At 43.5% G+C, this 20,778-nt stretch overlaps 1 protein-coding gene across 1 annotated transcript in view; it reads right to left on the reverse strand.

The window, feature by feature from the left end:
* Positions 1-20,778, reverse strand: part of TCL1B (TCL1 family AKT coactivator B) — a 92,564-nt gene that overhangs the window by 25,260 nt on the left and 46,526 nt on the right. The window contains exon 2 of the mRNA XM_019918382.3: positions 8,565-8,791. The gene's annotated coding sequence lies outside the window, so the exon portion shown is untranslated. The remainder of the gene's footprint in view (positions 1-8,564; positions 8,792-20,778) is intronic.

Genomic DNA, 20,778 nt, shown 5'->3' on the forward strand with positions numbered 1-20,778 from the left:
TCTCCAGGCTATTGTAAATAGAGCTGCAATGAACATTTTGGTACATGACTCTTTTTGAATTATGGTTTTCTCAGGGTATATGCCCAGTAGTGGGATTGCTGGGTCATATGGTAGTTCTATTTGTAGTTTTTTAAGGAACTGCCATACTGTTCTCCATAGTGGCTGTACCAATTCACATTCCCACCGCAGTGCAAGAGGGTTCCCTTTTCTCCACACCCTCTCCAGCATTTATTGTTTCTAGATTTTTTGATGATGGCCATTCTGACTGGTGTGAGATGATATCTCATTGTAGTTTTGATTTGCATTTCTCTAATGATTAATGATGTTGAGCATTCTTTCATGTGTTTGTTGGCAGTCTGTATATCTTCTTTGGAGAAATGTCTGTTTAGGTCTTCTGCCCATTTTTGGATTGGGTTGTTTGGTTTTTTGTTATTGAGCTGCATGAGCTGCTTATAAATTTTGAAGATTAATCCTTTGTCAGTTGCTTCATTTGCAAATATTTTCTCCCATTCTGAGGGTTGTCTTTTGGTCTTGTTTATGGTTTCCTTTGCTGTGCAAAAGCTTTGACGTTTCATTAGGTCCCATTTGTTCATTTTTGTTTTTATTTCCATTTCTCTAGGAGGTGGGTCAAAAAGGATCTTGCTGTGATTTATGTCATAGAGTGTTCTGCCTATGTTTTCCTCTAAGAGTTTGATAGTTTCTGGCCTTACATTTAGGCCTTTAATCCATTTTGAATTTATTTTTGTGTATGGTGTTAGGGAGTGATGTAATCTCATACTTCTACATGTACCTGTCCAGTTTTCCCAGCACCACTTATTGAAGAGGCTGTCCTTTCTCCACTGTACATTCCTGCCTCCTTTATCAAAGATAAGGTGACCATATGTGTGTGGGTTTATCTCTGGGCTTTCAATCCTGTTCCATTGATCTATCTTACTGTTTTTGTACCAGTACCACACTGTCTTGATTACTGTAGCTTGTAGTATAGTCTGAAGTCAAGAAGCCTGATTCCTCCAGCTCCGTTTTTCGTTCTCAAGATTGCTTTGGCTATTCACGGTCTTTTGTGTTTCCATACAAATTGTGAAATTTTTTGTTCTAGTTCTGTGAAAAATGCCAGTGGTGGTTTGGTAGGGTGTTGGCAGATTTTTAGTCACAGTTTCAATTTCATTACTTGTGATTGGTCTGTTCATATTTTCCATTTCTTCCTGGTTCAGTCTTGGAAGTTTATACCTTTCTAAGAATTTGTCCATTTCTTCCACGTTGTCCATTTTATTGGCATAGAGTTGCTTGGAGTAGTCTCTTAGGATGCTTTGTATTTCTGTAGTATCTGTTGTAACTTCTTTTTCATTTCTGATTTTATTGATTTGAGTCCTCTCCCTCTTTCTCTTTTTTTTTTTTTGTGGTATGCGGGCCTCTCACTGCTGTGGCCCCTCCCGTTGCGGAGCACAGGCCCTGGAAGCACAGGCTCAGCAGCCATGGCTCACGGGCCCAGCCGCTCCATGGCATGTGGGATCTTCCCAGATCGGGGCACGAACCCACGTCCCCTGCATCGGCAGGAGAACTCTCAACCACTGTGCCACCGGGGAAGCCCCTCCCTCTTTTTCTTGATGAGTCTGGCTAATGGTTTATCAATTTTGTTTCTCTTCTCAAAGAAACAGCTTTTAGTTTTATTGATCTTTGCTATTGTTTTCTTTGTTTCTATTTCATTTATTTCTGCTCTGACCTTTATGATTTCTTTCCTTCTGCTAACTTTAGTTTTTGTTTGTTCTTCTTTCTGTAGTTCCTTTAGGTGTAATGTTAGATTGTTTATTTGAGATTTTTCTTGTTTCTTTTTTTTTTTTTTTTTTTTTGCGGTACGCGGGCCTCTCACTGCTGTGGCCTCTCCCGTTGCGGAGCACAGGCTCCGGACACGCAGGCTCAGCGGCCATGGCTCACGGGCCCAGCCGCTCCACGGCACGTGGGATCTTCCCGGACCAGGGCACGAACCCGAGTCCCCTGCATCGGCAGGCGGACTCTCAACCACTGCGCCACCAGGGAAGCCCTTTTCTTGTTTCTTGAGGTAGGCTTGTATAGCTATAAACTTCCCTCTTAGAACTGCTTTTGCTGCATCCCATAGGTTTTGGATCGTCGTGTTTTTATTTTCATTTGTATTTAGGTATTTCTTGATTTCCTCTTTGATTTCTTCAGTGATCTCTTGGTTGTTTAGTAATGTATTGTTTAGCCTCCTTGAGTTTGTGTGTTTTACGTTTTTTCCCCTGTAATTCATTTCTAATCTCATAGCTTTATGTTCAGAAATGATACTTGAGATGATTTCAATTTCCTTAAATTTACTGTGGCTTGATTTCTGACCCAAGATGTGGTCTATCTTGGAGTATGTTCCATGCGCACTTGAGAAGAAAGTGTAATCTGCTGTTTTTGGATGCAATGTCCTATAAATATCAATTAAATCTATCTGGTGTATTGTGTCATTTAAAGTTTCTGTTTCCTTATTTATTTTCACTTTGGATGATCTGTCCATTGGTGTAAGTGAAGTGTTAAAATCCCCCATTATTATTGTGTTACTGTTGATTTCCTCTTTTATAGCTGTTAGCAGTTGCCTTATGTATTGAGGTGCTCCTATGTTGGGTGCATATATATTTATAATTGTTATATCTTCTTGGATTGATCCCTTGATCATTATTTAGTGTCCTTCCTTGTCTCTTGTAACATTTTTTATTTTAAAATCTATTTTATCTGTTATGAGTATTGCTACTCCAGCTTTCTTTTGATTTCTATTTGCATGGAATATCTTTTTCCATCCCCTCACTTTCAGTCTGTATGTGTCCCTAGGTCTGAAGTGGGTCTCTTGTAGACAGCATATATATGCGTCTTGTTTTTGTATCCACCTAGCGAGCCTGTGTGTTTTGGTTGGAGCATTTAATCCATTCACGTTGAAGGGAATTTTCAATATGTATGTTCCTATGACCATTTTCTTAATTGTTTTGGGTTTGTTTTTGTAGGTCCTTTTCTTCTCTTGTGTTTCCCACTTAGAGAAGTTCCTTTAGCATTTGTTGTAGAGCTGGTTTGGTGGTGCTGAATTCTCTTAGGTTTTGCTTGTCTGTAAAGCTTTTGATTTCTCCATCGAATCTGAATGAGATCTTGCGTGAGTAATGAATCTGAATGAACCTGAATGAGATCTTGAGTAGAGTAATCTTGGTTGTAGGTTCTTCCCTTTCATCACTTCAAGTATATCGTGCCACTCCCTTCTGGCTTGTAGAGTTTCTGCTGAGAAATCAGCTGTTAACCTTATGGGAGTTCCCTTTTATGTTATTTGTCATTTTTCCCTTGCTGCTTTCAATAATTTTCTTTGTCTTTGATTTTTTCCAGTTTGATTACTATGTGTCTAGGCATGTTTCTCCTTGGGTTTATCTTGTACGGGACTCTCTGAGCTTCCTGGACTTGGGTGACTATTTCCTTTCGCATGTTAGGGAAGTTTTCGACTATAATCTCTTCAGATATTTTCTCGGGTCCTTTCTCTCTCTCTTCTCCTTCTGGGACCCCTATAATGTGAATGTTATTGAGTTTAATGTTGTCCCAGAGGTCTCTTAGGCTGTCTTCATTTCTTTTCATTCTTTTTTCTTTATTCTGTTCTGCAGCAGTGAATTCCACCATTCTGTCTTCCAGGTCACTTATCCGTTCTTCTGCCTCAGTTATTCTGCTATTGATTCCTTCTAGTGTAGTTTTCATTTCAGTTATTGTATTGTTCATCTCTGTTTGTTTCTTCTCTCATTCTTCTAGGTCTTTGTTAAACATTTTTTGCATCTTCTCGATCTTTGCCTCCATTCTTTTTCTAAGGTCCTGGATCATCTTCACTATCATTATTCTGAATTCTTTTTCTGGAAGGTTGCCTATCTCCACTTCATTTAGTTGTTTTTCTGGGGTTTTATCTTGTTCCTTCATCTGGTACATAGCCCTCTGCCTTTTCATCTTGTCTATCTTTCTGTGCATGTGGTTTTTGTTCCACAGGCTGCAGGATTGTAGTTCTTCTTGCTTCTGCTGTTTGCCCTCAGGTGGATGAGGCTATCTAAGAGGCTTGTGCAAGGTTCCTGATGGGAGGGACTGGTGGTGGGTAGAGCTGGGTGTTGCTCTGGTGGGCAGAGCTCAGTAAAACTTTGGTCTGCTTGACAGCTGATGGGTGGGGCTGGGTTCCCTTGTGTTCGTTGTTTGGCCTGAGGCGACCCAACACTGGTGCCTCTCTGAGCTGTTTGGTGGGGCTAATGGTGGACTCTGGGAGGGCTCACGCCAAGGAGTACTTCCCAGAAGTTCTGCTGCCAGTGTCCTTGTCCACACGGTAAGCCACAGCCATCGCCTGCCTCTGCAGGAAACCCTCCAACACTAGCAGGTCGGTCTGGTTCAGTCTCCCCTGGGGTCACTGCTCCTTCCTTGGGTCCCGATGTGCACAGTACTTTCTGTGTGCCCTGCACGAGTGGAGTCTGTTTCCCCCAGTCCTATCAAGGTCCTGAAATCAAATCCCACTAGGCTTCAAAGTCTGATTCTCTAGGAATTCCTCCTCCCATTGCCGGACCCCCAGGTTGGGAACCTGACGTGGGGCTCAGCACCTTCCTTCCAGTGGTTGGACTTCTGTGGTATAAGGGCTCCCCAGTCTTTGAGTCAGCCACCCAGCAATTATGGGATTTGATTTTACTGTGGTTGCACCCATCCTATCATCTCATTATGGCTTCTCCTTTGTCTTTGGATGTGGGGTATCTTTTTTGGTGAGTTCCAGTGTCTTCCTGTCGATGAATGTCCAGCAGCTAGTTGTGATTCTGGTGTTCTCACAAGAGGGAGTGAGAGCACGTCCTTCTACTCTGCCATCTTGGTTTCTAATCAGTGGCAGCCTTCTTATGATGAAGAAATTGGGTCTTTGCAAGGAGCAAGCTTCCAATCAAAGCCTGGGGGGATGAGGGGAGGGAGGTTACTGCGTCATAAACTTCCCATGGGAACTGTTCTGTGTGGTCTCTTCTCCTCATTCTAGAGATGAGGTGCCAAGGCTCAGAAAGTGACCATCACTTGGTCAAGATCATGGAGCTGGTGAGCAGAAGAGCTGGAATCTGAACTCCAGTGTGTCTGATTCCAGAGTCCAAACTTTCTTCCACTCTGCAACTCTATTCATTGACTGATAGAAACCAGGCTGGCATTCACAAGCTGGACACACATGTCCCCGGAACTTAGCCAACCTCCCTAGTTACACTGCCAAATACTACTCACTCCTATAATCCCTGTAGGCCATCTAGGGCCCAGCTCCAAGTTTCTCCATCATAACATAGGGCATCATCTTATTAACTCGGGTCCTATAGACTCCAACTTGTCTAGGAGACGTTCTGGGGATGAAATGCACAAGGGTAATGGATGGCGTGCCAGATATGCAAGGCCACGGTCATAGGTTCTTGGAGATCTCAGGTCCCAGGGATGCCAGCCAATATCTGGTTTTCAAGAGGAAAAGAGATTAAGCCATCTCTCCCTCCCCTGTGTTTATACAAATGTCATGCATTCCCTCCCACCCTTTAAAACAAGCTTCCTCACCACCATGTTTCTAGGTTGAAGGTCAGCAGAGTGGAAGGATTAAAAACACATCCTGGAGCCAGATTATCTGGGTTCAAATCACATCTCTGCTATTTACTAGCCATGCGAACTGCAGCAAGTAACTGGGGGGGCAAATGGGGATAATGAGAACACAGCCTACTTTGTGTAGTTGTAAGGTTGAGATGAGCTCATGTGGGCTGAGTCCTTAGCACAGTAAGAGCTTTAGGTGTTGGCTACTACTTTGGGCACTGTGCTAGCTCTCCAGCTTCCCCTAAGAAGCCAGATTTCCCAGAAGAAGCCAGAGGCACTGTCTTGCTCAAGCTTCACGCCTCTTACAGAGCACCTTATCATCTTGTTTCTGCCAACCACCTTCCCACCTCAACTCCGCACCCTCTACTGCAAGTGCTGTCTTGAAGGTCCCATGGGCCACCCTCCTAATGGTGGCAGACGATGGGCAGACACCGTCCCGGCATCTCGGCGTCGTTTCATGCTGCTGACCCTCCCGCTTTTTAACAGTCTTTGGCTTTCCCTTTGGTTCCACATCTTGACACTGGTGATGCTCACCTTTTGACATAAGAAGGTTTAAAACGGTGGGCGGAACTGAAACTAACCACCGTTCATCTCCTAAAAGTTTTCCCCCTAAACTTCTGATAACGGTGTGCATTCCCCCGGCGCCCTGCTGCACCATTCGTCTTTCTCATCAGAGAATCTGAGTGTTTTGTTGATGGGGGCATGGGGAACTAGCTAACTGAGGCTTCATCAAACAAGCAGAGCAAAAAATGTGGCCACTTAATCACTGTCCATCTTCATTCCCCGAACTGGATTCCCTAGCCTCCAGGAAATAGGAGATTTCCTGCAGCATTCCAACTTTCATGGTGCTCTAGGGACCTCCTATAGGAGATGGGCAGGCACGAGGGCGAAATGGAAGCAACGAGAAACCCTCAGATGTACACAGATGTGCAACATACAGCCAAGCCCACTTGCTGTGACCCACTGGGTCCATGATCCATGTCACTCCTCTCCCAGCACCTACAGCCATTCATCCCCCTGAAAGTTCAGCCCTGCACCAGCTCTGAGTCCAATTCTATCCTTATTTGGAGAAGGGGAATATGTAAAGAAGGCCTAGTCCAATGCCTCTGAGAATTCAGCATCTCCAGGCTGTCTGCTAGCCATACTGGTATCAGAAACTAGGATCTGAGCCCCTGCCCCACACCCTGTCCCTCCATCATAGAAGATGTGCCTTAATATTGACATTGCAGGGGGCACCTTCCACCCCCAATCCTAGTCCCCAACACACACACACACACACACACACACACACACACACACACACACACTCTCTCTCTCTCTCTCTCTCTCTCTCTCTCTCTCTCTCTCTCTCTCTCATTCTTTGCAGAAACTGGAACGCTGCCTCTGACCCAGGGCTTTGCCTTGGGCCCCACTGCCTGATAACAACTTCCCTGATGCTGGATGGATAAGGTGGACTATGCACTACATCTTCTTGGTGTTTGCAGTAGGCCTGGCACATCAGGTGCCTGATAAATGTCAGGAAAACTAAACTCTTGTTGCCGATGGCCTCGTGCCTGCTGCAGGGAAGTCGTGAAGAACGATACAAAGAGCACATCTTTTGGAAGAAGACACTCGGGCTTGGATGTGCGTTCTGAAACGTACGAGCTTTGTGATGGCAAACACGCTACTTGACCTCTTGGAGCCTCATTTCCTCGGTGTGTGAGGATTAGGGATGACACACGGACACGTGTGCTGTCATCCCTGGTCAGGCTTGTTCTTGATCGGTAGTGGTGTGGAAACAAAATTATTAGAATCTCTCCTACCCATGCTGCTTTGAGAAGGGAAATAAATCAGAAGGAGATCTTTTCCTTTAGGAGAAGAATTAACTGTAGTACAAGGAAACTAGGAAGCCATCAGTTGGACCTTCATTTGTCCAGAACAAAAAATGTCGTCTCGGCTCTGAAATATCTGTGGGACCTTCTCGGTTACAAAGCTTGTTAGCTGAGCTGTTTGGACTAAAGTGAAAAGTTGCCACTCAGATTGCATTTTATGACACTCGGATTTTCTTCTAGGGGTTCACTCTCTTTAAGTTTCCTGACACGCAAGGTCCAGGAATGTTAGAGATTTCTCCACTGCATAGAGGGTCTGTATCACTTTTAAAAATATAAATCATAAATCATATGATATCACTTATAAGTGGAATCTTTAAAAAAATGATACAAGTGAACTTATTTACAAAACAGAAACAGACTCACAAACAGAAAACAAAGGGGAAACGTCAGGGGAGGGATAAATTAGGAGTTTGGGATTAACATATACACATACTATATATAGATAATAATCTATAAAAATAGATAATCAACAAGGACCTACTGTATAGCACAGGGTAACCCTACTCAATTCACTGTGATAACTTATATGGGAAAAGAATCTGGAAAAGAATAGATATATGTATATGTATAATTGAATCACTTGGCTATACACTTGAAACTAACACAACATCGTAAATCAACTATACTCAATATAAAATTTAAAGAATTTTAAATATATAAATCAGTCCCCTGTATTCTGTGTAGACTGGAAGCTTTGTGACGCACATTTTACATTATGGCTCACGGCATATAAAACATGGCAAGTGTAGGAGATTACTGAGAATGTGTACGTGAAGTCATTTAAGATGTGAACGTTCAGGATTTTTTTCTTTGTTGTCGTTTTTCATGTCTTTCCCCTTGTCGCCTCTTGCTCTGGGTCCTGTGTTCCCCATCACCATGCATAAGTCCACCTGCTTTCAGGTGGTCGCGGGAGCAGCTTCCTCTGCTGATTCTCCCTGTCTCATTGATTTTTAACCAACCTCTATGCATAAAAGTGCTTTGTACTGTTTCAGAACCTAAAACACAACCCAGAACACAGCAGAAGCGATTGTTAATTGTTATTATTGTTATTGAATCCCTGTGTATTGGCTGTTCTCAGACAGCGGTAGTCACCCTTCTGCTTACCTCTTTGCTGGTCTCCCTCCCTCGGCCTTCTATCACCTGGCTTCTATGAATTCATTCAACAAAGATTTATGGGGCCCCTGCCTGGCGCTGGGCATGGCCCCAGGTGCTGCAGGTTCAGGAGTGAATGAGACAGACGCATCTCTCCCCTTCCAATCACTGTCCATTCTGGTGTAGGTGGCAGATGATAAAGAAAAGACAACTGGTATACGTCTGGATCGTGAAGAGTTCTGGGGAAAATAAAGCATCATAATGGATGGGGCATGGTGGAGGGAGGGGGCTCTATGTCAGACCACGTGGTCCAGGAAGCCCTCTCTGCAGAACTCCGTGACCTGGGGGAGCATCTTCCCAGGAGGCAGGCAGACGGTATGAAGATGCCAAGGGAAGGACTAGCCTGAGGTGTTTGAGGACCACAAAGGCTGGGATGAAGGGAAGAGTGAGCTCGGATGAGATTAGGAGGTGGGGATGGGAGGCAGGTCATACAGGGCCCCAGAGGCCAAGATTTCATTCCATAGGCCATGAGAAACAGGAGAAGCATGGGTTGGCTGTGGATAAGAAGGTCAGTCTGGCTGCTGTGTGGGGAATGGACTGTAGGGTTTGAGAGCAGGACCCAGAGACCCCTTGGGAGGAGGTTGCAGTGGTCCTGGTAAGAGGTGCATGGCCTGGGCTAGAAAGGAGGAGGGGCTGGGTTCGGGTCACGTTTTGGAGGTCAAGGTGATAGGACAGGCTGGTGGATTGAGGAGGGGTGTGGTGGAGAGAGAGGAGGGGCAGCCGACCAATACGTGCTTGGCCAGCCTTCCTGGCCTCCTCCACTGGGCCCGGTCTTCAACTCTGTTCTAGAACCTTCCTGGCTCTACTCCTCCCATTCTGGACATTTCAGAGCCCCTCTCTACTCCCTGCTGCCCCCTCACCTCCCCGATTTGTCTTCCAACCAACTCCAAGAAGGAGAAGGAGGAAGGGGGGGAAAGTACGTGTCTAGATTCTGCAACGGCAGCTGCTCCTGGCCCAGTGTGACAGCGTCTGCGATGTAAATCCACAGTCTCTCTGGATAACACAGGAAACAATTACTCATGCAGATGAAAATCTTTTATTCCTCTCCTTGACAGCTAGCGGCTCAAGGAGCCTTTACTGTGTCAGTCCTCAGTCAAGATAGAAGCTAATATTTTCCATCTGGAGTCTCTGGGATAATATAAGGCAGCTCCCGGTTTAATAATGAGCTTCCAGTGTTTGGCTGGGCCACAGAGTTACAAAGCAGGGGGAGGAGGGAGGCTCAGAACAGTGAGAAAGATTCCAGGGAAGTACGTCTGAGAACTGCAGGGGGAAAGTTATTTCAAAGTTAGGGGAAATCAGACACGGCGCCAGCATAGTTATAGAGACGGCAGAGGGGGTCCCGGGGGACAGGATCCAGCAGACAGACCCTGGGCAGGACAGGGTCCAGAACTGGGAGTTCCTGAGTTCCAAGCTGGGGCCTCGCAAATCCATTTATTCATTCACTCATTCAGCAAGTGTTTCCTGAATGTCCAGGTCCTGGGTAGATTCTACATTCGTCTCTGGCGGTGATGGAGGTGGAGGGATTGACAAATAAACAGCAAAATACCAATGCAGGGGGATAAGTATTACGATAGAAGAAAGCAACAGAGATTTGGGTGCTGCTGGCCAGAGCCCAAAGGAAAGAACATTTTAGCAGAGGCCTTCGGTGAGCAAAGGTAGAGGGAGTGGAATTCCAGGCAGAGGGAACAGCATGTGCAAAGGCAGAATGACAGGGTTTGGGGAACTGTTAGGATCACAGTGTATTAAATATGGGTTGGACAGTGTGGTAAGCAGCTTCTGAAATGACCTCCACCTCCAGATGTTCCCACCCTAGCAGCGTCCCCTCCCCTTGAATGTGGTGTGTCCTGTGAATTGCTTCTAACCCACAGAATACAGGGCAAAGGTGACATGATGTATAGGTTATACACAACATGATTCATTATTCACTCACTCATTCATTCATTCACTATTGTAATGATCTATCTTCACAGCAGTTATGAGACAGGCTGGGACCTGGGACCTTTTGCTGCAGTGCTTGCACGTGGACAAACCTCTCATGGAGCAACAAAATACAAAGAAACTCTGTATGCAACTAAAACTAACTGTGTGCATGCTGCACTTGGGGCAACTTCTGTACAAAAGGTACAAAGAGACCAAAACACCCAACTGCCGGTTCTCTGAGCCTGGCCTTTTCATGCTTCACAAATAAACAGAGGATCAACCCCAGAGGAAATGTTTAGCTGGAGAGAGTTGTTGCAGTTCCTGTGTTTGTCTCCAGGACTGTGAGATGTGTTGACTGAAGAGCTGATGACAATAACCCTGGAAACAGAAGGGGAATTCTTATAAATCACAAAGGAAAATAAATAACTTCACCCATGGAGGGAAAGAGACAGCTTGAGAAAAGGGACTTTGGAAAAAAGCTGCCTCTAGATAGCAGTCTTGTGGCTCTTGGTGTTCCGGCCGGGTGTCAGGCCTGAGCCTCTGAGGTGGGAGAGCCAAGTTCAGGACATTGGACCACCAGAGACCTCCTGGTCCCACGTACTGTCAATCAGCAACATCTCTCAGAGACTTCATCTCAATGCTAAGACCCAGCTCCACTCAATGACCAGCAAGCTCCAGTGCTGGACACCCCATGCCAAACAACTAGCAAGACAGGAACACAACCCACGCATTAGCAGAGAGGCTGCCTAAAATCATAATAAGTCTACAGACACCCCAAAACACACCACCAGACGTGGACCTGCCCACCAGAAAGACAAGATCCAGCCTCATCCACCACAGCACAGGCACTAGTCCCCTCCACCAGGAAGCCTACACAAGCCACTGAACCTACCTTACCCACTGGGGGAAGACACCAAAAACAACGGGAACTACGAACCTGCAGCTGCAGAAAGGAGACCCCAAACACAGTAAGTTAAGCAAAATGAGAAGACAGAGAAATATGCAGCAGATGAAGGAGCGAAGTAAAAACCCACCAGACCAAACAAATGAAGAGGAAGTAGGCAGTCTACCTGAAAAAGAATTCAGACTAATGATAGTAAGGATGATCCAAAATCTTGGAAATAGAATGGAGAAAATACAAGAAACGTTTAACAAGGACCTAGAAGAACCAAAGAGCAAACAAACAATGATGAACAACACAATAAATGAAATTTAAAATTCTCCAGAAGGAATTAATAGCAGAGTAACTGAGGCTGAAGAACAGATAAGTGACCTGGAAGTGAAAATAGTGGAAATAACTACTGCAGAGCAGAATAAAGAAAAAGGAATGAAAAGAACTGAGGACAATCTCAGAGACCTCTGGGACAACATTAAATGCACCAACATTCAAATTATAGGAGTCCCAGAAGAAGAAGAGAAAAAGATAGGGACTGAGAAAATATTTGAAGAAATTATAGTTGAAAACTTCCCTATGGGAAAGGACATAGTCAATCAAGTCCAGGAAGCGCAGAGAGTCCATACAAGAAAAATCCAAGGAGAAACACGCCAAGACACATATTAATCAAACTATCAAAAATTAAGTAAAAGAAAAAATATTAAAAGCAGTAAGGGAAAAGCAAAAAATAACACACAAGGGAACCCCCATAAGGTGAACAGCTGATCTTTCAGCAGAAACTCTGCAAGGCAGAAGGGAGTGGCACAACATATTTAAAGTGAGGAAGGAGAAAAACCTGTAACCAAGATTACTCTACCCAGCAAGGATCTCATTTAGATTCGACAGAGAAATTAAAACCTTTACAGACAAGCAAAACCTAAGAGAATTCAGCACCACCAAACCAGCTCTACAACAAACGCTAAAGGAACTTCTCTAGGCAGGAAACACAAGAGAAGGAAAAGACCTACAATAACAAACCCAAAACAATTAAGAAAATGGTAATAGGAACATACATATCACTAATTACCTTAAATGTAAATGGATTAAATTCTCCAACGAAAAGACATAGACTGGCCGAATGGATACAAAAACAAGACACGTATATATGCTGTCTACAAGAGACCCACCTCAGACCTAGGGACACATACAGACTGAAAGTGAGGGGATGGAAAAAGATACTCCAAGCAAATGCAAATCAAAAGAAAGGTGGAGTAGCAATACTCATAACAGATAAAATAGACTTTAAAATAAAGACTATTACAAGAGACAAAGAAGGACACTACAAAATGATCAAGAGATCAATCCAAGAAGAAGATATAACAATTAAATATTTATGAACCCATCACAGGAGCACCTCAATACATAAGGCAAATGCTAACGGCCATAAAAGGGGAAATCAACAGTAACACAATCACAGTTAGCGACTTTAACACCCCACTTTCACCAATGGACAGATCATCCAAAATGAGAATAAATAAGGAAACACAAGCTTTAAATGACACATTAAATAAGATGGACTTAATTGATATTTTTGGACATGCCATCTGAACACAGAATACACTTTCTTCTCAAGTGCTCATGGAACATTCTCCAGGATAGATCATATCTTATGCCACAAATCAAGCCTTGGTAAATTTAAGAAAATTGAAATTGTACCAGGTATCTTTTCCAACCACAACACTTTGAGACTAGATATCAATTACAGGAAAAAAAATGTAAAAAATACAAATACAGGGAGGCTAAACAATACACTACTTAATAACCAAGAGATCACTGAAGACATCAAAGAGGAAATCAAAAAACACCTAGAAAAAAATGCCAAAGAAAACATGACAACGCAAAACCTATGGGATGCAGCAAAAGCAGTTCTAAGAGGGAAGTTTATAGCAATAAAATCCTACCTCGAGAAACAAGAAATATCTCAAAAAAACAACCTAACCTCACACCTAAAGCAATTAGAGAAAGAAGGACAAATAAAACCCAAAGTTAGCAAAAGGAAAAAAATCATAAATATCAGATCAGAAATAAATGAAAAAGAAATGAAGGAAACGATAACAAAGATCAATAAAACTAAAAGCTGGTTCTTTGAGAAGATAAACAAAATTGATAAGCCATTAGCCATACTCATTAAGAAAAAATGGGAAAAGACTCAAATCAATAAAATTAGAAATGAAAAAGGAGAAATAACAACTGACACTGCAGAAATACAAAGATTCATGAGAGATTACTACAAGCAACTATAGCCAATAAAATGGGGAACCTGAAAGAAATGGACAAATTCTTACAGAAGCACAACCTTCCTAGACTGAACCAGGAAGAAATAGAAAATATAAACAGACCAATCACAAGCACTGAAATTGAAACTGTGATTAAAAATCTTCCAACAAACAAAAGCCCAGGATCAGATGGCTTCACAGGCGACTTCTATCAAACATTTACAGAAGAGCTAACACCTATCCTTCTCAAACTCTTCCAAAATATAGCAGAGGGAGGAACACTCACAAACTCATTCTATGAGGCCACCATCACCCTGACACCAAAACCAGACAAAGATGTCACACAAAAAAGGAAATTACAGGCCAATATCACTGATGAACATAGATACAAAAATCCTCAACAAAATACTAGCAAACAGAATCCAACAGCACATTAAAAGGGTCATACACCATGATCAAGTGGGGTTTATTCCAGGAATGCAAGGATTCTTCAATATACTTAAATCATTCTATGTGATACACCATATTAACAAACTGAAAGATAAAAACCATATGATAATCTCAACTGATACAGAAAAAGCTTTCGACAAAATTCAACACCCATTTATGATAAAAACCCTCCAGAAAGTAAGCATAGAGGGAACTTACCTCAACATAATAAAGGCCATATATGACAAACCCACAGCCAACATCATTCATAATGGTGAAAAACTGAAAGCATTACCACTAAGATCAGGAAAAAGACAAGGTTGCCCAATCTCACCACTATTATTCAACATAGTTTTGGAAGTATTAGCCACAGCAATCAGAGAACAAAAAGAAATAAAAGGAACCCAAATCGGAAAAGAAGTAAAACTGTCACTGTTTGCAGATGACACAATACTATACACAGAGAATCCTAAACATGCTACCAGAAAACTATTAGAGCTAATCAATGAATTTGGTAAGGTTGCAGGATACAAAATTAATGCACAGAGATCTCTTGCACTCCTATACAGTAACAACGAAAGATCAGAAAGAGAAATTAAGCAAACAATCCCATTCACCATGGCAACAAGAAGAATAAAATACCTAGGAATAAACCTACCTAAGGAGACAAAAGACCTGTATGCAGAAAACTATAAGACACTGATGAAAGAAATTAAAGATGATACAAACAGATGGAGAGATATACCATGTTCTTGGATTGGAAGAATCAACATTGTGAAAATGACTCTACTACCCAAAGCAATCTACAGATTCAATGCAATCCCTATCAAACTACCATTGGCATTTTTCGCAGAACTAGAACAAAAAGTTTCACAATTTGTATGGAAACACAAAAGACCCCGAATAGCCAAAGCAATCTTGAGAATGAGAAACGGAGCTGGAGGAATCAGGCTCCTGACTTCAGACCATACTACAAAGGTAAAGTAATCAAGACAGTATGGTACTGGCACAAAAACAGACAGATAGATCAATGGAACAGGATTGAAAGCCCAGAGATAAACCCACGCACATATGGTCACCTTATCTTTGATAAAGGAGGCAGGAATGTACACTGAAGAAAGGACAGCCTCTTCAATAAGTGGTGCTGGGAAAACTGGACAGGTACATGTAAAAGTAGGAGGTTAGATCACTCCCTAACAGCATACACAAAAATAAGCTCAAAATGGATTAAAGACCTAAACGTTAGGCCAGAAACTATTAAACTCTTAGAGGAAAACATAGGCAGAACACTCTATGACATAAATCACAGCAAGATCCTTTTTGACCCACCTCCTAGAGAAATGGAAATAAAAACAAAAATAAACAAATGGGACCTAATGAAACTTCAAAGCTTTTGCACAGCAAAGGAAACCATAAACAAGACCAAAAGACAACCTTCAGAATGGGAGAAAATATTTGCAAATGAAGCAACTGACAAAGGATTAATCTCCAAAATTTATAAGCAGCTCATGCAGCTCCATAACAAAAAAACAAACAACCCAATCCAAAAATGGGCAGAAGACCTAAATAGACATTTCTCCAAAGAAGATATACAGACTGCCAACAAACACATGAAAGAATGCTCAACATCATTAATCATTAGAGAAATGCAAATCAAAACTACAATGAGATATCATCTCACACCAGTCAGAATGGCCATCATCAAAAAATCTAGAAACAATAAATGCTGGAGAGGGTGTGGAGAAAAGGGAACCCTCTTGCACTGCTGGTGGGAATGTGAATTGGTACAGCCACTACGGAGAACAGTATGGAGGTTCCTTAAAAAACTACAAATAGAACTACCATATGACCCAGCAATCCCACTACTGGGCATATACCCTGAGAAAACCGTAATTCAAAAAGAGTCATGTACCAGAATGTTCATTGCAGCTCTATTTACAATAGCCTGGAGATGGAAACAACCTAGGTGTCCATCATCAGATGAATGGATAAAGAAGATGTGGCACATATATACAATGGAATATTACTCAGCCATAAAAAGAAACGAAATTGAGCTATTTGTAATGAGATGGATAGACCTAGAGTCTGTCATACAGAGTGAAGTAAGTCAGAAAGAGAAAGACAAATACCGTATGCTAACACATATATATGGAATTTAAGAAAAAAAAATGTCATGAAGAACCTAGGGGTAAGACAGGAATACAGACACAGACCTACTAGAGAATGGACTTGAGGATATGGGGAGGGGGAAGGGGAAGCTGTGACAAAGCGAGAGAGAGGCATGGACATATATACACTACCAAACGTAAGGTACATAGCTAGTGGGAAGCAGCCGCATAGCACAGGGAGATCAGCTCGGTGCTTTGTGACCGCCTGGAGGGGTGGGATAGGGAGGGTGTGAGGGAGGGAGACGCAAGAGGGAAGAGATATGGGAACTTATGCATATGTATAACTGATTCACTTTGTTATAAAGCAGAAACTAACACACCATTGTAAAGCAATTATACTCCAATAAAGATGTAAAAAAAAAAAAAGTAGAAGAGGGCAATGAGAGAGGAAGGTCAGAAGAAAAGATATGACAACAGAGCAGCCTCAGAAAGTTGCAACATTGTTGGTTTTAAAGATGGAGAAAAGGCGGCCACAAGGCAAGGAACATGGGCCGGCTACAGAAAAATCTTATCCACAAAAGGCAAGGAGATAGATTTTCCCTTAAAGACTCCAGAGAGAACACAGCCCTGATGACACCTCGATTTTAGCCCAGGGAGACCCATGCCGGACTTGTAACCTACAGAACTGTAAGATAAATGTGTGTTTCTTTAAGCTCCTAGGTTCGTTGTAATTTTTTACAGTAGCCATAGAAAACTAATACAGCTTCCGGAATGGTTCACTCATATGTTTGTTGACAGGAGACCTCAGTTCCCCAGCATGAGGACTTCTTTCATAAACCGCTTGAGTGTCCTTACAGCAATGGCAACTGTCTTCCTCCAGAGCAAGTGATCAAAGAGAGAGAGCAAGGAGGAAGTTGGAATGCCTTTCAGGATCTGGTGTCAGAAGTGTAACACCAGCATTTCTACCACATTCTATTTGTAGAACAGCAAGTGATCCAAGAGAGAGAGAGCAAGGAGGAAGTTGGAATGCCTTTCAGGATCTGGTGTCAGAAGTGTAACACCAGCATTTCTACCACATTCTATTTGTAGAACAGCAAGTGATCCGAGAGAGAGAGCAAGGAGGAAGTTGGAATGCCTTTCAGGATCTGGTGTCAGAAGTGTAACACCAGCATTTCTACCACATTCTATTTGTAGAACAGTAAGTGATCCAAGAGAGAGAGAGAGCAAGGAGGAAGTTGGAATGCCTTTCAGGATCTGGTGTCAGAAGTGTAACACCAGCATTTCTACCACATTCTATTTGTAGAACAGCAAGTGATCCAAGAGAGAGAGAGAGCAAGGAGGAAGTTGGAATGCCTTTCAGGATCTGGTGTCAGAAGTGTAACACCAGCATTTCTACCACATTCTATTTGCAGAACCACTAAGTCCAGCCCACACTTAAGGGGAGGGAGATTGAGCTCCACCTTTTAAAGGAAGGAGTATCAAAGAATGTGTGAGCTGTTGTCACACTATCCAAGATCACACCAGATTAAGCAGTAGGCTTGAAATATTTAAAAACTCCAGTCAGTGACTCCAAATTCTACCGTCTTTCTAGTTCACGGAATTACAGAGCTGGTTCTATGGGCCAGATACCTTGGTCTTGCCACACAACAAGTGGTACTGAACCTGAGTTCCCAGGGGTGGTCATGGAGAGCTCAGAATGATTTTTAATGCTTTTAAATTCCAAAGGGAACACAGTGCTCCCAGCCAAATGAGGCTGCACTAGCTCTTGCATGAAATGACATCAACCCAGTTTGCTGTTACTGTGACCAGAAGCTCTGGTTGGAAGTTATGAATGTCTTTAATAAAACCTGAAAGACCTAATGTTATTAAATCAGCTCCATCTGACAGACAACATCTTTCCAAAATGTGCCCTCTTGTAAGGCAACTATACTCCAATAAAAGTTAATTTAAAAAAAAAAATGTGGCCTCTGAGGGCAGAAAACAAAGAGCATCTCGGTGGGGTAGAGGTTGAGGATACTGCTCTACAGCAGCCCTCTTATTTTACCGAAGGGGAAACTGAGGCTTGGAGAGGGGAAGGGCCTCGCCCAAGTCACCCTGAGAGTTAAATAAAGCCAGGATTGGACCAGGGAATCTTCATTCCCAAGTCAGTGCTTGCAGCCCCCGAAGAGAAGGTTTTCCTTAAAGAGAGAAGGACAAGCAGGGAAGTGACCGAAGAATTTTCTACTCTTCCTCTGGGAAGGCTTTAAGGTGGAATGCTGATGAGGAGAGGCCATAGATGTGTTTCCATGGGAATTAACGGGAGGTAGGTGCTGATTAATCTTGTAAGTGGGAAATTGGGGAATGAAAGTGGGGTCTGCTGTCCAAACTATTGCGTGGATCCTGGAAGTATAGTCCCACCGGCAAGACCTGACTCTGGCCGTGAGTTTCTTCTCTACCCTGGACAGTTCCTGAAAGAGGAGGACTCAGGTGAAGTTATGCTTTGGGTTCCTAGAATAATTCCCAAGACCTACCAGCACCTGCCCCCAGCCAAGCTCAGACCTGTGTAAAGACCCAGGAAGAATCACATCTCTGCAAAGACACTGGTGACCTTCCATCCCTTTCCCCACCAAACCTTCTCCCCATCTCAGCACAAGGCCCACCACCCACTCAGCCACCCAAGCCCAAAGCCCCGGCTTTTTCTCATTCCACACAGCTAACCAAACCCTGTTGAACCTTAGCGTATAAACTGGTAAAATCCACATAAGGTCTAAAGTACAGTTAATAGTAATGTACTGATATTGTTCTTAGTTCCGACAAATGTACTATGTTAATGTAAGATGTTAACAGCAAGGGAACCTGGGTAAAGTATACAGACTCTGTACTGTCTTTGCAACTTTCCTGTAAATCTAAAATTATTCTGAAATTAACAGTTTATTTTAAAATTTAAGAATGAATGAATGTTTAAACAAAATGTGAGATATATATATATAATGCAATATTATTCAACCTTATTAACGAAGGACATTCTGACATATGCTACAACATGGATGAACCTTAAGGATAATTATGCTAAGTGAAATAAGACGGTCACAAAAAGACAAATACTGTTCATAGGGACAGAAAGTAGAATTGTGACTGCCAGTGGCTGGGCGGGGCGGGGTGGGGTGGGGGGGGATGGAAAGTTGATATTTAATGGTTACAGAGCTTCTGTTTGAAAAGGTGGAAAAGTTCTGGAGGCAGATGGTGATGGTAGCCCAGCAATGTGAACGTGTGAAATGCCACTGAACCGTACCTTTAGAAACAGTTAAACGGTACATTTATGGTATTCGTAGTTTACCATGATTTTTTTTGTTTAATTTAAGAAAGACGCTGGGAAGTTGCATTCTTGAGGAAGGTTAGAGAACAGGGCTTGTAGGCTACACAACCGAGACTGACCCCAAACTGCCCGGCAGACCCAGCTGACTGCAGACACAGCCGCCAACAGTGTCGGGCACAGACACCACCACCAGGGCTGGACCCTGGACCCGGCAACTGCTGACCCGAAATCCAAAGGGGCTTCAGCGGCTGCCTCCCCCACCCGGATGCTCCTGCTTCTTCACAGGCTTCTAACTCAAAGGGCAGAAGCCTGGGTCCTGTGCCCGTGGCCTGGATGCAGACCACCTCAGGAAATCACGTATGTGTCATTTGCCTCCATTTCTTTTGTGGGACACGGTTCCAACTCGAAGGGTGGGAGATTTCTCCCAGATATCTTGGTGGTGTGGCCCTTTACTCCATCGGCACCTCCCTTCTACTTCCGACCAGCAGCATGCCTTGATCTGACTTTCCCAACATCCTCCTGGCTGGGGTCTGTCTCCAGAGTCTCCCCTGCAGCCCCGGTGACCGTCCTGCAGCCTCTGTGTCCCCTTGTGCTCGTCTCAATCTTCCTTACACTCACATCTGGGTGTCACCAAGGCCAACTCTGCCTCCCTAATCTCCCCTCTCCGCGTCCCCCTTTCCGCCTCTACTCTTAGAACCCTGGTGCACGCTCCCACACCTGCCCTCTGGTCCTGACCACTCTTATCTTCCCAGCACGATGCTTCTAGAACGTAAACCAGACCAAGGCACTCTCCTGGTCAAAATTCATCTATCACTGACCCATCCATGCCTTCGCCATAAATCGTCAAGGCCCTCACCCGGCATCCGTGCATCCGTCACGAGCAGCCTCCCCTACTGTCATAATAAAAGCACATCGCAGCTGCAGGCCCCATGCTCTTTCCTGCCCCCAAAGGCAGCTCTGTTGCATCTTCTAAATGGAACAGTCTTCCATCCTTTTCGACCAAGCAAAAGATTCAGCTCAGACGTAACCTCTACCTTGAAGACATCCTTGACCTCCAAGGCAAGATTGGGGCACACTCTGTGTCCCCTGATACACACCCTGACCGTCCACAGCCCCTACCATCTCCAGCACAGCACTTAACTTATGGTATTGTGACCCCTTACTAACCTAGGTACTCCTTCAAGTCTGGGACAGTGTGCTGCTCACCGCTACATCATCAGCAACTAGCACAGCAGACAGCAGGCCCTCAATAAAGGCTCAGTGC

This window comes from Tursiops truncatus, chromosome 2 (assembly GCF_011762595.2).
Source record: "Tursiops truncatus isolate mTurTru1 chromosome 2, mTurTru1.mat.Y, whole genome shotgun sequence".
NCBI classification, from domain to species: domain Eukaryota; kingdom Metazoa; phylum Chordata; class Mammalia; order Artiodactyla; family Delphinidae; genus Tursiops; species Tursiops truncatus.